The sequence below is a fragment of the Bos grunniens genome, chromosome 4 (assembly GCF_055505025.1).
Source record: "Bos grunniens cultivar Pamir isolate PY7600 chromosome 4, Bosgru_T2T1.0, whole genome shotgun sequence".
In the NCBI taxonomy this organism is placed as follows: Eukaryota; Metazoa; Chordata; class Mammalia; order Artiodactyla; family Bovidae; genus Bos; species Bos grunniens.
The window spans coordinates 62057379-62071611 of NC_141168.1; the positions used below are offsets into that span (position 1 = coordinate 62057379).

At 39.0% G+C, this 14233-nt stretch overlaps 1 long non-coding RNA gene across 1 annotated transcript in view; it reads left to right on the forward strand.

Annotated features, from left to right (window-relative positions):
• Positions 1–462: 462 nt before the first annotated feature.
• The window catches only part of LOC147374245 (uncharacterized), a 305158-nt gene continuing 291387 nt past the window's right edge, over positions 463–14233 (forward strand). The window contains exon 1 of the long non-coding RNA XR_015162543.1: positions 463–548. This is a non-coding gene — a long non-coding RNA (uncharacterized LOC147374245). The remainder of the gene's footprint in view (positions 549–14233) is intronic.

A 14233-nucleotide genomic window follows, 5' to 3' on the forward strand; every position in this document is an offset into this window, starting at 1 on the left:
TGGAACAAGAAATATTGTTTTAATTTTCACAGTAATCATCTTTTGACCACAAAGAAAATTAGACAGGATTAAACAGTAGGGCTCAGAAGGAATTTAAGGAATTTCTAATTCTTGAAGGAATCTAAGTCTTCCTTGATATCTTCCTTGATATCAGAGAGAAATGAAAAGTTCTGTGGAAGTTCAGGATCAGGAGAGATTTACTTTCAGCTGTGGGCAGGAAAGACTAAGTCATTGTTCTGGAACAATAGTCCTCAATCTTGATTGGACATCAGAATCACCTGAAAAGTTTTAAAAATCAAAAACCAATGTCTGTGCCCTCCCCCAGACCAATTAAATCAGAAACTCTGGGAAAGTGTCCCAGGCTTAAGTAATTTAAAAAATCTCCCCAAGTGATTATAATATATAATTACTTTTGAGAACAGGTGTCCTAAAAGTAGAAGCAGTCATTTAGCTGATCGATTGAAATAGGGGTTAGTGGAAGTTCCCAGTGGAAACATTAATGCTCACAAAGTTAAGACCAGGAGATGGAGCAGAGCACCTGGAGAATGGTGAGTGTCATGGTCTGGTTGGAGTGTAAAGAATGTTCATGTTTTAAGGCTGTGTTGAGTACAAATTATAGGGAAGTAGGAATTTAGTGTAACAGTGTTTAGCTGTTATTTTGTAAGACAAAAAGAGAACCATAATGACAAGATCAGATTTGTATTTTAGGGAGACAGTGTGAGTAATCTGCACTATGTCATCCTGCTGATCATTGCTTGATTGGACATCCATGACTGTTTTCTTCCTGGTGGAAACATGTCTTTGTTTAGGTATCCCAGACGGCCCTCACATGACTTGAGGGAATATAATTCTATTTGCCTTCCTCCTGGAATGGATTCTCATTAGTTAAATAGCTAAACAAACAAACAAACAAACAAACCACATAGCTTTCATCTGGAACTCTTTAGACTCCAGGGACAAGCTTGTGAGTAAAATGGACTCAGTCAGATGAAAGAAGGATTTGTGTTCGATAGGAATATGGTTTCTTCCTCCTACTGGAACAACATTGTTTTAATTTTCACAGTAATCATCTTTTGACCACAAAGAAAATTAGACTTAGGATAAAACAGTAGGGCTCAGAAGGAATTTAAAGAATTTCTAAGTCTTGAAGGAATCTAAGTCTTCCTTGATATCTTTGGGCTGTGGATTAGGTTCTAATTCACTCTTCTTTCCTTTCCTCCATACTGCCCCTGGATTGGAGTTGCATACAATAATAATTTCTTATGGTTTAAGACAGTTTGAGACAAGGTTGCTTTTTTTTTTTTTAACAATCACTATTACTGATCCAAGGGAGTTTGGGTGGAAAGAAATAAGAATGTGTTCAAGGTTTAAAATTGATGAGGAGAATGAGAGTGCCATTAATAGAAATCACAATGCTGAGAGGAAGAGGAGGGAATATTGGTTCTTGTCATGTGTTTCAGGGGCAGCTGGCAAGTAGGCACAAGTGTCCAATAGACTTTTGAATATGCTGCCCTGAGTTTCAGAAGACAGGAGGAGACTAGAGAAACATATTTGAGAAACAACTGTATAGGAATATCTGGAATATTTAAAAAGTAATTGAGAATCCCAAGGGATTCCCAGGTGGCACAGTGGTGAAGAATCCTCCTGCCAGTGAAGAAGACATAGAAGACACAGCTTGAATCCCTGAGTCAGGAAGATCCCTTGGAGTAAGAAATGACAACTCAATCCAGTATTCTTGCCTAGAAAATCCCATGAACAGAGGAGCCCTGCAGGCTGCAGTCCATGGGGTTGCAAAGAGTTGGACACGAGTAAGCAACTGAGCACACAACCAGTGTGTGCAACCCAAGACAGAGGTTGGAATACCTGGCCTTACCTACCTGAGTTTACAAAATCAATTCACATTTGCTTTCACGTCCTTGTTATGTTATCTCTTCCTCTCCTGCCTAAGCAGGAACTTAGCTGGGGATCATTATGGGAATGGTTTCTGGAGCCCTTAGAGAGAGGATCACACAGACTGCCAAGTGTTCTGGCCCCACAAGCTTAGGGACTGGAGTGGTCTTCATCCTGCAAGGTGAGAATCCGTTCTTCATCAAACTTCTGTGCTTTTCCAGCTGCACCTTCTTGTACTTTTGTACAATTTACAAAGACTCTAGGAATCCTTTCATATTCTAGGCCTTACCTTCTCTTGAAACTACAGTCAGTTCAGTTCAGTCACTCAGTTGTGTTCAACTCTTTGCAATCCCATGGACTGCAGCACACCAGGCATCCCTATCCATGACAAACTCCAGGAGCTTGCTCAAACTCATGTCCATCAAGTCAGTGATGGCATCCAACCATCTCATCCTGTCATCCCCTTCTGTACCTGCCTTCAATCTTTCCCAGCATCAGAGTCTTTTTCAGTGAGTCAATTCTTCACATCAGGTGGCCAAAGTATTGGAGTTTCAGCTTCAACATCAGTCCTTCCAATGAATATACTTATTTCCTTCAGGATGGACTGGTTGGATCTCTTTGCAGTCCAAGGGACTCTCAAGAGTCTTCTACAACACCACAGTTCAAAAGCATCAGTTCTTCAGTGCTCAGCTTTCTTTAGAATACAACTCTCATATCCACACATGACTACTGGAAAAACCATAGCTTTGACTAGACAGAGCTTTGTTGGTAAAGTAATGTCTCTGCTTTTTAATATGCTGTCTAGGTCATAGCTTTTCTTCCAAGGAGCAAGCATCTTCTAATTTCATAGCTGCAGTCACCATCTGCAGTGATTTTGGAGCCCCCAAAAATAAAGTCTGACACTGTTTTCCACTGTTTCCCCATCTATTTGCAATGAAGTGATGGGACCAGATGCCATGATCTTAGTTTTCTGAATGTTGAGCTTTAAGCCAACTTTTTCACTCTCCTCTTTCACTTTCATCAAGAGGCTCTTTAGTTCTTCTTTGCTTTCTGCCATAAGGGTAGTGTCATCTGTATATCTTCGGTAATTAATATTTGTCCCAGAAATCTTGATTCCAGCTTGTGCTTCATCCAGCCCAGCATTTCGCATGATGTACACTGCATATAAATTAAGTAAACAGGGTGATAATATACAGCCTTGATGTACTCCTTTTCCTATTTGGAACCAGTCTGTTGTTCAGAGTCCAGTTCTAACTGTTGTTTCTTGACCTGCATACAGATTTCTCAGGAGGCAGGTGAGGTGGTCTGTTATACTACTCTTGAAACTACAGTTTTTCTTAAAATTTGATTTTTTAGATTTTAGCCTGTGCCTCTTCAATCACAGTGCCTCACACTCAGTGCAAGGGTCCAAATCAACAAAGAGATGGGAGAGGGATTGGAGAGTTAGTTTTTAATAGGGACAGAGTTTCAATTTAGGAACGTGAAACATTTGGGAGATGGTTGATCATGAGAACTGCACAACAATGTGAGTGCACTTAGTGCCCTGAACTGTACAGTTTAATACAGTTAAAATCATATGTTTTATATTATGTGACTTTTACCACAATAAAAAATGTTAAAAAAGATCAACCAAAGAAACAAAACTATGTCTTCCAGTTTCCTTTATTTCCCCCTAGTCCCTGCTCCATCAAAAAACATTAATCCTTTTTTTTTTTTTGAATGAATAAATATTCATTCATGTAAGTTATTACAAACAGGTACAGGGTTCTGAGGGTTAGTTAAGCAGAAGAAAGGGTCTGCCTTTCTTTTCATATTAATGGCTGATTTTACTGGAGTGATTAGTTTCCAAAATGGCCCCAAATGATCCCGGCCTTCTGCAGTTCCTCCCGCATTGTATCAGGGATGGGATGATGTGACCAAGAGCACTTGGTGGGTTCACTTCCCACTATAGGGTTCATTTCTATGATTAGGTTATAAAAGACTGTGGCTTCCATCTTACGTTTTCAAAGTTAAGAAAGGAGAGGGGAGTAGAGACATGGAAACAAGATATGCAACTGTTTTTTGAATAATTAGTTGTAATATTGAGGGAGATTAAATTTAGGGAAAATGGGGTAGAATAAAATATATATCTTATGATTGTCACTTAAAATTTTATTTTACATTATTTTATTTGTGATATGTTGAAATGGAAGTACTCAAGCTATTTTGCATTTGAAATCAGAAACAAAGTAATCCTACTACAAAACACATTCAGATATGAATTACGTACAAATATGTATAATTTTGTATATTATACATATTTGTATTACAATTTGTATTACATATTTGTATTACAAATATGTTATACATATGTATATGTATAACATATACGTATTATACAAATTTGTAAATTATGTGTAAATATGAACATACTATATATGAATTAGTGAGGTAAAATCAATAATGCTGTAATATATTAACTTTGGTATATTTAATGCATATTCCAGTGTTCATTACAATGAAGGCTTCATTACATAGTCCCACTGATTTTAAGGAATAAAATAATAGATACTACAAGAGTTACTAAAAGCTTTAGAGAAAATGTCTTAAAAATTCATCTGAAAGAGTACTGGTCAAGTATTTTGAAGAAAGTCCTCCAACACGATTTTATATGATGTTTTTCTCAAGATTGGACTGGGGTTGTTGGTTCTGGGGAGGAAGAGCACAGGTGTAAAGTACCATTCTCATCATACCATATCAAGGGTATAGCTATTAACTATTAGTGTTACTAATGTTGAACATCAATTTTTGAGGTATTTCTGTTCATTCAGAGTTCAGGATTATGTAATCAGAGGCTCATATACTGATGAAAATGCCAGAGCCTAGGAGAAAGAATTTGTTGACAGTTAAATTCAGAGTTCGGAGAAGGCGATGGCACCCCACTCCTATGCTCTTGCCTGGAAAATCCCATGGATGGAGGAGGCTGGTACGATGCAGTCCATGGGGTTGCTAAGAGTCGGACACGACTGAGCAACTTCACTTTCACTTTTCACGCTCATGCATTGGAGAAGGAAATGGCAACCCACTCCTATACTCTTGCCTGGAAAATCCCATGGATGGAGGAGGCTGGTACGCTGCAGTCCATGGGGTTGCTAAGAGTCGGACACGACTGAGCAACTTCACTTTCACTTTTCACTCTCATGCATTGGAGAAGGAAATGGCAACCCACTCCAGTGTTCTTGCCTGGAGAATCCCAGGAATGGGGGAGCCTGGTGGGCTGCCGTCTATGGGGTCGCACAGAGTCGGACACAACTGAAGTGACTTAGCAGCAGCAGCAGCAAATTCAGAGTGAGGGCTGTCTGGAGTGTGCTGAATCATGGAGGAAAGAAGAAAACGTTTGGCTAAAAGTTACCACAGACAGGATGCAGTTGCTGTGGGACCACCACCCACCCCTGAGGCAGAGGAAAAGAGGGAGAAATACCTGGCTTCTCCCATTCTCTGAAGCTCTAGCTGCTCACTGTCTCCTACTGGCTGAGCCTACATGGATGCCAGTTAACAAGAGAGGGAGAGTAATACAGTGTTCTTAGTAGGCAGGACAGAGCAAGAGAAGGACAGAGTATGGCTCTAAGCCTCAAATAGGCAAAAGACTGGTACTGCATGTAAAATAATGTGGTTTGTGTCATAAAATAAGGGTGAATAATTTATGATAGGGGCTTCCCCTGTGGCTCAGAAACAGAGAAAAAGATTAATTTCCATTGGGTGAGAGTTCAACTGATAAACGACCTTAGAGAACAATGTTTTTACAAATGAATGAGGGCTGATCTGAGAACAGGGAGAGCAAATTTGATTATAAATAATGGTAATTCAGTCACTCAGTCATGCCTGAATCTTTGTGACCTCATGGACTGCAGCACTCCAGGCTTCCCTATCCTTCACTATCACCCAGAGTTTGCACAAACTCGTGTCCATTGAGTTGATGATGCCATCCAACCATCTCATCCTCTGTTGCCTCTTTCTCCTCCTGCCCTCAGCCTTTCCCAGCATCAGGGTCTTTTCCAATGAGGTGGCTCTTCGCATCAAGTGGCCAAAGCATTGGAGCTTCAGCTTTGAATCAGTCCTTCCAATGAATTGTCAGGGTTGAATTCCTTTAGGCTTTACTGGTTTGATCTTGCTGTCCAAGGGACTCTCAAGAGTATTCTCCAGCACCACAGTTTGAAAGCCTCAGTTCATCAGTGCTTAGCCCTTTTTATGATCCAGCTCTTATATCTGTACATGACTGCTAGAAAATCCATAGCTTGGACTACATGGACTGTTGTCAGCAAAGTGATGTCTCTGCTTTTTAATACACTGTCTAGGTTTATCATAGCTTTTTATCTGAGTAGCTAGCATCTTATAAATATAGTTGCCACTAAATTTTTTTATGTGTAATTTCACAAATATTTTCTACACAATCTGAGAAGTTAAACTTTGCCCCTCCATGTTTCTAAGCATCCTTGGCATGAGAAGATAGGGATGGATAACTAAAATTTCTCCTGACTGGTCCATTCAGCATCCTACTCTTCTGATGCTAATCATTACTAGCAATCTGGTTTTAGTAATCCCTCTGCCGAAGTCTTTGACTGTGTGGATCACAGAAAAATGTGTAAAATTCTGAAAGAGATGGGAACACCAGACCACCTGACCTGCCTCTTGAGAAACCTATATGCAGGCCAGGAAGCAACAGTTAGAACTGGACATGGAACAACAGATGGGTTCTAAATAGGAAAAAGAGTACGTCAAGGCTGTATATTGTCACCCTGTTTATTTAACTTATATGCAGAGTACATCATGAGAAACGCTGGGCTGGATGAAGCACAAGCTAGAATCAAGAATGCTGGGAGAAATATCAATAACCTCAGATATGCAGATGACACCACCCTTATGGCAGAAAGCAAAAAAAGCTAAACAGTCTCTTGATGAAAGTAAAAGAGGAGAATGAAAAAGTTGGCTTAAAGCTCAACATTAAAAAAACTAAGATCATGGCATCTGGTCCCATCACTTCTGGCAGATAGATGGGGAAACAGTGTAAATAGTGGCAGACTTTATTTTGGGGGGCTCAAAAATCACTGAAGATGGTGACTGCAGCCATAAAATTGAAAGAAGCTTACTCCTTCGAAGAAAAGTTATGACCCACCTAGACAGCATATTAAAAAGCAGTGATACTATTTGCCAACAAAGGTCCATCTAGTCAAGGCTATGGTTTTTCCAGTGGTCATGTATGGATGTGAGAGTTGGACTATAAAGAAAGAGGAGTGCTGAAGAATTGATGCCTTTGAACTGTGGTGTTGGAGGAGACTCTTGAGAGTCCGTTGGACTACAAGGAGATTCAACCAGTCCATCCTAAAGGAAATCAGTCCTGAATATTCATTGGAATGACTGATGTTGAAGCTGAAACTCCAATACTTTGGCTACCTGATGCAAAAAACTGACTCATTGGAAAAGACCCTGATGCTGGGAAACATTGAAGGCGAGAGGAGAAGGGGATGACAGAGAATAAGATGGTTGGATGGCATCACTGACTCAACAGACATGAGTTTGAGTAAACTCCAGGAATTGGTGATGGACAGGAAGGCCTGGCATGCTGCAGTACATGGGATCACAAACAGTCGGACATGACTGAGTGACTGAACTAAACTGAACTGAACTGCAGGGTTGTTATCTTCTCTTGCTTCTTATCTCCTTCTTAATGTTGAGGATATTTCTCTTTCCTTCATCCTCTCATAGTGTCCATGTATGTATAAAGCATGTTGAATGTTTCTGTATCCAGTTCAGTTCAGTTCAGTCGCTCAGTCATGTCAGACTCTTTGTGACCTCATGAAACGCAGCACGCCAGGTCTCCCTGTCCATCACTAACTCCCGGAGTCCACCTAAACTCATGTCTATCGAGCCAGTGATACCATCCAACCAGCTCATCCTCTGTTGTCCCCTTTTCGTCCTGCCTTCAATCTTTCAGCATCAGGGTCTTTTCCAATAAGTCAGCCCTTCACATCAGGTAGCCAAAGTATTGGGGCTTCAGTTTCAACATCAGCCCTTCTAATAAACACCCAGGATTGATCTCCTTTAGGATGGACTCGTTGGATCTCCTTGCAGTCCAAGGGACTCTCAAGAGTCTTCTCCAACACCACAGTTCAAAACCATCAATTTTTCAGAGCTCAGCTTTCTTTATAGTCCAACTCTCTCATCCATACATGACCACTAAAAAACCATAGCCTTGACTAGATGAACCTTTGTTGCAAAGTAATGTCTCTGCTTTTCAATATGCTGTCTAGATGGGTCATACCTTTCCTTCCAAGGAGTAAGTGTCTTTTAATTTCATGGCTTAATCACCATTTGCAGTGATTTTGGAGCCCCCCAAAATTAAAGTCATCCACTGTGTCCACTGTTTCCCCATCTATTTGCTATGAAGTGATGAGACCAGATGCCGTGATCTTAGTTTTCTGAATGTTGAGCTTTAAGCCAACTTTTTCACTCTCCACTTTCATTTTCATCAAGAGGCTCTTTAGTTCTTCTTCACTTTCTGCCATGAGGATGAAGTCATCTGCATATCTGAGGTTATTGATATTTCTCCCGGCAATCTTTATTCCAGCTTGTGCTTCATCCAGCCCAGCATTTCTCATGATGTACTCTGCATATAAGTTAAATAAGCAGGGTGACAATATACAGCCTTGACGTACTCCTTTTCCTATTTGGAACCAGTCTGTTGTTCCATGTCCAGTTCTAACTGTTGCTTCCTGACCTGCATACAAATTTCTCAAGAGGCAGGTCAGGTGGTTTGGTATTCCCATCTCTTTCAGAATTTTCCACAGTTTATTGTGATCCACACAGTCAAATGCTTTGGCATAATCAATAAAGTTGAAGTAGATATTTTTCTGAAACTCTCTTGCTTTTTCAATGATCCAGCGGATGTTGTCAATTGGATCTCTGCTTCCTGTGCCTTTTCTAAAACCAGCTTGAACATCTGGAAGTTCATGGTTCATGTATTGCTGAAGTCTGTTTTGGAGGATTTTAAGCATTACTTTGCTAGCGTGTGAGATGAGTGCAATTGTGCGGTAGTTTGAGCATTCTTTGGCATTGCCTTTCTTTGGGATTGGAATGAAAACTGACCTTTTCCAGTCCTGTGGCCACTGCTGAATTTTCCAAATTTGCTGGCATATTGAGTGCAGCACCTTCACAGCACCTTCACTTTCAGGATTTGAAATAGCTCAACTGGAATTCCACCACCTCCACTTGCTCTGTTTCTGTATGGAAGAATATAATTACAATGCAAGACTGAACACAACTTTAAATTCTTCCCATTCTAGAAACATGTTGCATTGTCACATTACAGAAATTATCTTTCCTATTCCTCCATTATCTTACCGAATCATTTTCTTATCTTCCTTTATCCTCATAAATTTCCTCATCTACTAAATGTGTCATCCTCCAAACACAAGACACCTAAATCTGCAACTATTATGAAGAACTCCCAGATATTCGCTGCTGCTAAAATTTAAGGGGCTTCCCTGGTGTCTCAGTGGTAAAGAATTGGCTACAATGTAAGACATACAGGTTTGATCCCTGTTGTCAGGAAGATCCCCTGGAGAAGGACCTAACAATCTATTCCAGTAGTCTTGTCTAGGAAATCCCAGGGGCAGAGAACCTGACAGGCTGTAGAAACAACTTACTGACTAAACAACATTTTAAGGATTTTGATTAAATCATTAGATTCTAAAGCTCAAATATTTAGGTCTTCAGGGAGGTTTTAAGTCTGCAAGTTTATGTATAAAGAAAAGTATAGAAGTTTTGTATGGAATTTAGTAATAAATTGGATGGAAATTTGTAAAAATCCATGAGAATAGCCCTACAAAGTGACCTCTAAGTTCTGTGTCCTGGTGTTGAACTTGATTTCACCATCAAAAGAAATTCTACCACTAAATCTGAAACCATTGTTTCTTTCATTGGCAAATGGAGGTTATATAACTTTTATATAGCTCATACACATTGACATCTTAAATAAGTATATCACAAGTATATTTTAAATATGAAATAACATGAGATCAAACTCGCTGCTAATGCCAGAATTTCAGCTCTAAAATAATCATAGGGGGATCTTAAATACAAAACTGTGTTTACCTCTATGAATAAGTATCAACTTCCCTAGCACTTAGGGAACACTGTAGCTTTTTGGTTTAGGCATTTTTTATTTGATTTTAGTCATGGGACATAGTGTCTCAACTATCTAAATACAGAAAGTATGCACAAAAATAATCCTTTTTATGTGATTTATGTATTTTTTATGTGTTCACTGAGTAAATCTGGCTTATTCATGATTCTAATGAAGAGCTGCTTAAGATTCATTGTGTTTTTACATCTATAAAGAAGTAAAATTTCTCATCTACTTATACACTTAGATATGGAAGAGGGACACCTTGCCTCCCCAATACAAAACACTATAGCCAGTTCTATAAGAACTTCATTCTTCGGATATGGAACAATTTTTTTCTTTAAAAATACCTAAAGGACCTATTGTTACTTATATAATTGTAATTGTTCCTTACCCGAGACTCATGTATCTCATTTAAATTCTGTTTGAGGAAAATAATGAGAATTGAGAAATGCACATGGAGTTGTAGGAAAGAGCGGGCAACACAGCTGGAGAAAAGAAAGGGTCTTACTTGGTTTTTAAAAACAAGGCAAAAAATGTCAAATCCTCAATTTGATTTAAGATCAGTCTTGCATATATTCTATTGAAGCATGATTTTATGATTGTGAATTGCCTCCACATTTTATAACAACAGAATTTTAAAATAATTATTGTCTTAATAGCTAATATCAGAATCATCTTAGGAGGGTATTATTTTTATTAGAAAAATTCCTTGATCAGTCTTTCTGCTAGAAGAAAGACCCACAGGCCTGGTCATGAGTCTCAAGTTTCTGAGAGAAGAGCTGAACTTTTCTGCCTAACCAAAGAAGTTTTTGGAGCTCCTAGAACTGTATAACAAGGAGAAATTGGGATATAGAACTAGGTGCTAATGACTTTATGGTCTGTAATGTGATTACTCTTGACCTCTGATTCTCCAGTAAGGTCTATTAATACTAAACTCATACATTATTTAGTGAAAACAAGTGATAGTATTTTCATGTCTGGGGTGATGTAGTGTAAATAGAAATGCTGTCTCTACTTATGGAGATCCAGAAGCTAGAAGAACCCATGGACATGGATGCTTCAAGAGAATTTCCAGAAATCTTGAGGTACACTCTGCACTTGTATCAACTAGGGAAATGGTGAAGGAGTATGTGTGTATGTGAGTGGAGGGTGTTGAGTTAAACTAACTTGGCTCAGAATGGCAGGGGAACACCACTTGGCATCTGGGTTTCACTGCTTATAGGTTACGTATGACTCTCCTGGTCATTTCTCTGTACACACTCACTACCAGAAAGACAAAAGAAAGACGGTAAAAGAAAGTGCAACACAGGTTTGAATCTGAATGAGCTAAAGTGTCAAGGACTAATGTGGGTAGTTGAGAATAGAAAATCAATAGCATGAGTCAAAGGTTGTGGTCACTGGCTTTCTTCAGAATTCAAGTATACTTCAACTTAATACTCTGCTTCTCATGCCTTTCACATTTTTCTGCATGCCTTTTCCATACCACAAATCACTAGTTTGTTGATTGTCATGCACGGTTTTGAAAATATTAATAATAACCATGTCAAAAGTAATACTTTATTTTGTAGAGATAGCTCTTTGTAATTTGCTTAACGTTTTACAAGCATCTCATTTGATTTTTGCAGTAACCTTGAGGATATACAGGGTTTTATTATTATTGTCATTTACAAATAAAATAGTAAATTTTAGACAGGTCGAGTACTCACTCTCAGTTGCACAATTAGCAGGTTGAAGTTGGTTTTTAAACAATTTTATTGAGGTGTACTTAACATAAATTGCACATAATGAAAGCACGCAATTTAATAAATTTTGACATATGTATACAACAGTGAATAATCACTCAGTTAACATAGTGAATAGTATCCATCACCCCCAAAAGTTTCTTGGTTTTACTTTGCAATTTCTCCCTCCTGACCCTTCTGCCTCACCCTAACTCCCATTTCCAGGCAACCACTGATCTGATTTCTGTCTATATATATTAGTTTCCATTTCCCAGAATTTTATATAAATTAAATCATACAGTATATGTTCCTTTTTGTCTGTCTTCATCACTAAATATATATATATTTTTAGTATCATCCAAACTATAATGCACATCAATAGTTCATTTCTTTAATTGCTGAGTTATATTCCATTGTATGAATGTACACAAGTTGTCTATCCACTCACATGTTGAAAAACATTTTGGTTTCCAATTTCTGACTATTCCAAATAAATCTGCTATGGACATTGCTAGTGGAGGTGATGGAATTCCAGTTGAGCTATTTCAAATCCTGAAAAATGATGCTGTGAAAGTGCTGCACTCAATATGCCAGCAAATTTGGAAAACTCAGCAGTGGCCACAGGACTGGAAAAGGTCAGTTTGCATTCTAATCCCAAAGAAAGGCAATGCCAAAGAATGCTCAAACTACCGTACAATTGCACTCATCTCACATGTTAGTAAAGTAATGCTCAAAATTCTCCAAACCAGGATTCAGCAATATGTGAACCGTGAACTTTCTGATGTTCAAGCTGGTTTTAGAAAAGGCAGAGGAACCAGAGATCAAATTGCCAACATCTGCTGGATCGTGGAAAAAGCAAGAGAGTTCCAGAAAAACATCTATTTCTGCTTTATTGACTATGCCAAAGCCTTTGACTGTGTGGATCACAATAAACTGTGGAAAATTCTGAAAGAGACGGGAATACCAGACCACCTGACCTGCCTCTTGAGAAACCTATATGCAGGTCAGGAAGCAACAGTTAGAACTGGACATGGAACCACAGACTGGTTCCAAATAGGAAAAGGAGTACGTCAAGGCTGTATATTGTCACCCTGCTTATTTAACTTCTATGCAGAGTACATCATGAGAAATGCTGGACTGGAAGAAACACAAGCTGGAATCAAGATTGCCGGGAGAAATATCAATAACCTCAGATATGCAGATGACACCATCCTTATGGCAGAAAGTGAAGAGGAACTAAAAAGCCTCTTGATGAAAGTGAAAGTGGAGAGTGAAAAAGTTGGCTTAAAGCTCAACATTCAGAAAACGAAGATCATGGCATCCAGTCCCATCATTTCATGGGAGATAGATGGGGAAACAGTGTCAGACTTTATTTTGGGGGGCTCCAAAATCACTGCAGATGGCGACTGCAGCCATGAAATTAAAAGATGCTTACTCCTTGGAAGGAAGGTTGTGACCAATCTAGATAGCATATTCAAAAGCAGAGACATTACTTTGCCAACAAAGGTTCATCTAGTCAAGGCTATGGTTTTTCCAGTGGTCATGTATGGATGTGAGAGTTGGACTGTGAAGAAGGCTGAGCACTGAAGAGTTGATGCTTTTGAACTGTGGTGTTGGAGAAGACTCTTGAGAGTCCCTTAGACTGCAAGGAAATCCAACCAGTCCATTCTGAAGGAGATCAGCCTGGGATTTCTTTGGAAGGAATGATGCTAAAGCTGAAACTCCAGTACTTTGGCCACCTCATGTGAAGAGTTGACTCATTGGAAAAGACTCTGATGCTGGGAGGGATTGGGGGCAGGAGGAGAAAGGGATGACAGAGGATGAGATGGCTGGATGGCATCACTGACTCGATGGATGTGAGTCTGAGTGAACTCCGGGAGTTGGTGATGGACAGGGAGGCCTGGTATGCTGCAATTCATGGGGTCTCAAAGAGTCGGACACAACTGAGCAACTGAACTGAACTGATGGACATTCATGTACAAGTCTACATATGGACACATGCTTCTCTTTCTCTTAGGTAAATACCTAGGAGTAGAATGGGTGGATTATATGGTAGGCATAAGTTAAAATTTTAAGAAGCTGTCAAATTGTTTTCTATAGTTGTTATACAATTGTATATTCCCACTAGCAGTGAGTGAGACTGCAAATTGCTTCATATTCTTGCCAAAACTTCTCATAGTCAATCCCTTTCATTTTATCCACTCTAGCCATGTATAATTGTATCTCATTGTGGTTCTAATTTACATTTCCCTAATGAGTAATGATTTTAAGCATTTTCTCACGTGCTTATCTACCATCCATATATCTCCTTTGTTGAAATGTCTGTTGAAATCTTTTGCCTATATTTAAATTAGGTTTTCAGTCTTTTATTATTGAGTTGTAAAAGTTCTGTGTATAATCTATACACAAGTCCTTTGATAGTTTGTTTTATGTTTTGTAATTATTTTCTCCCAGTCTG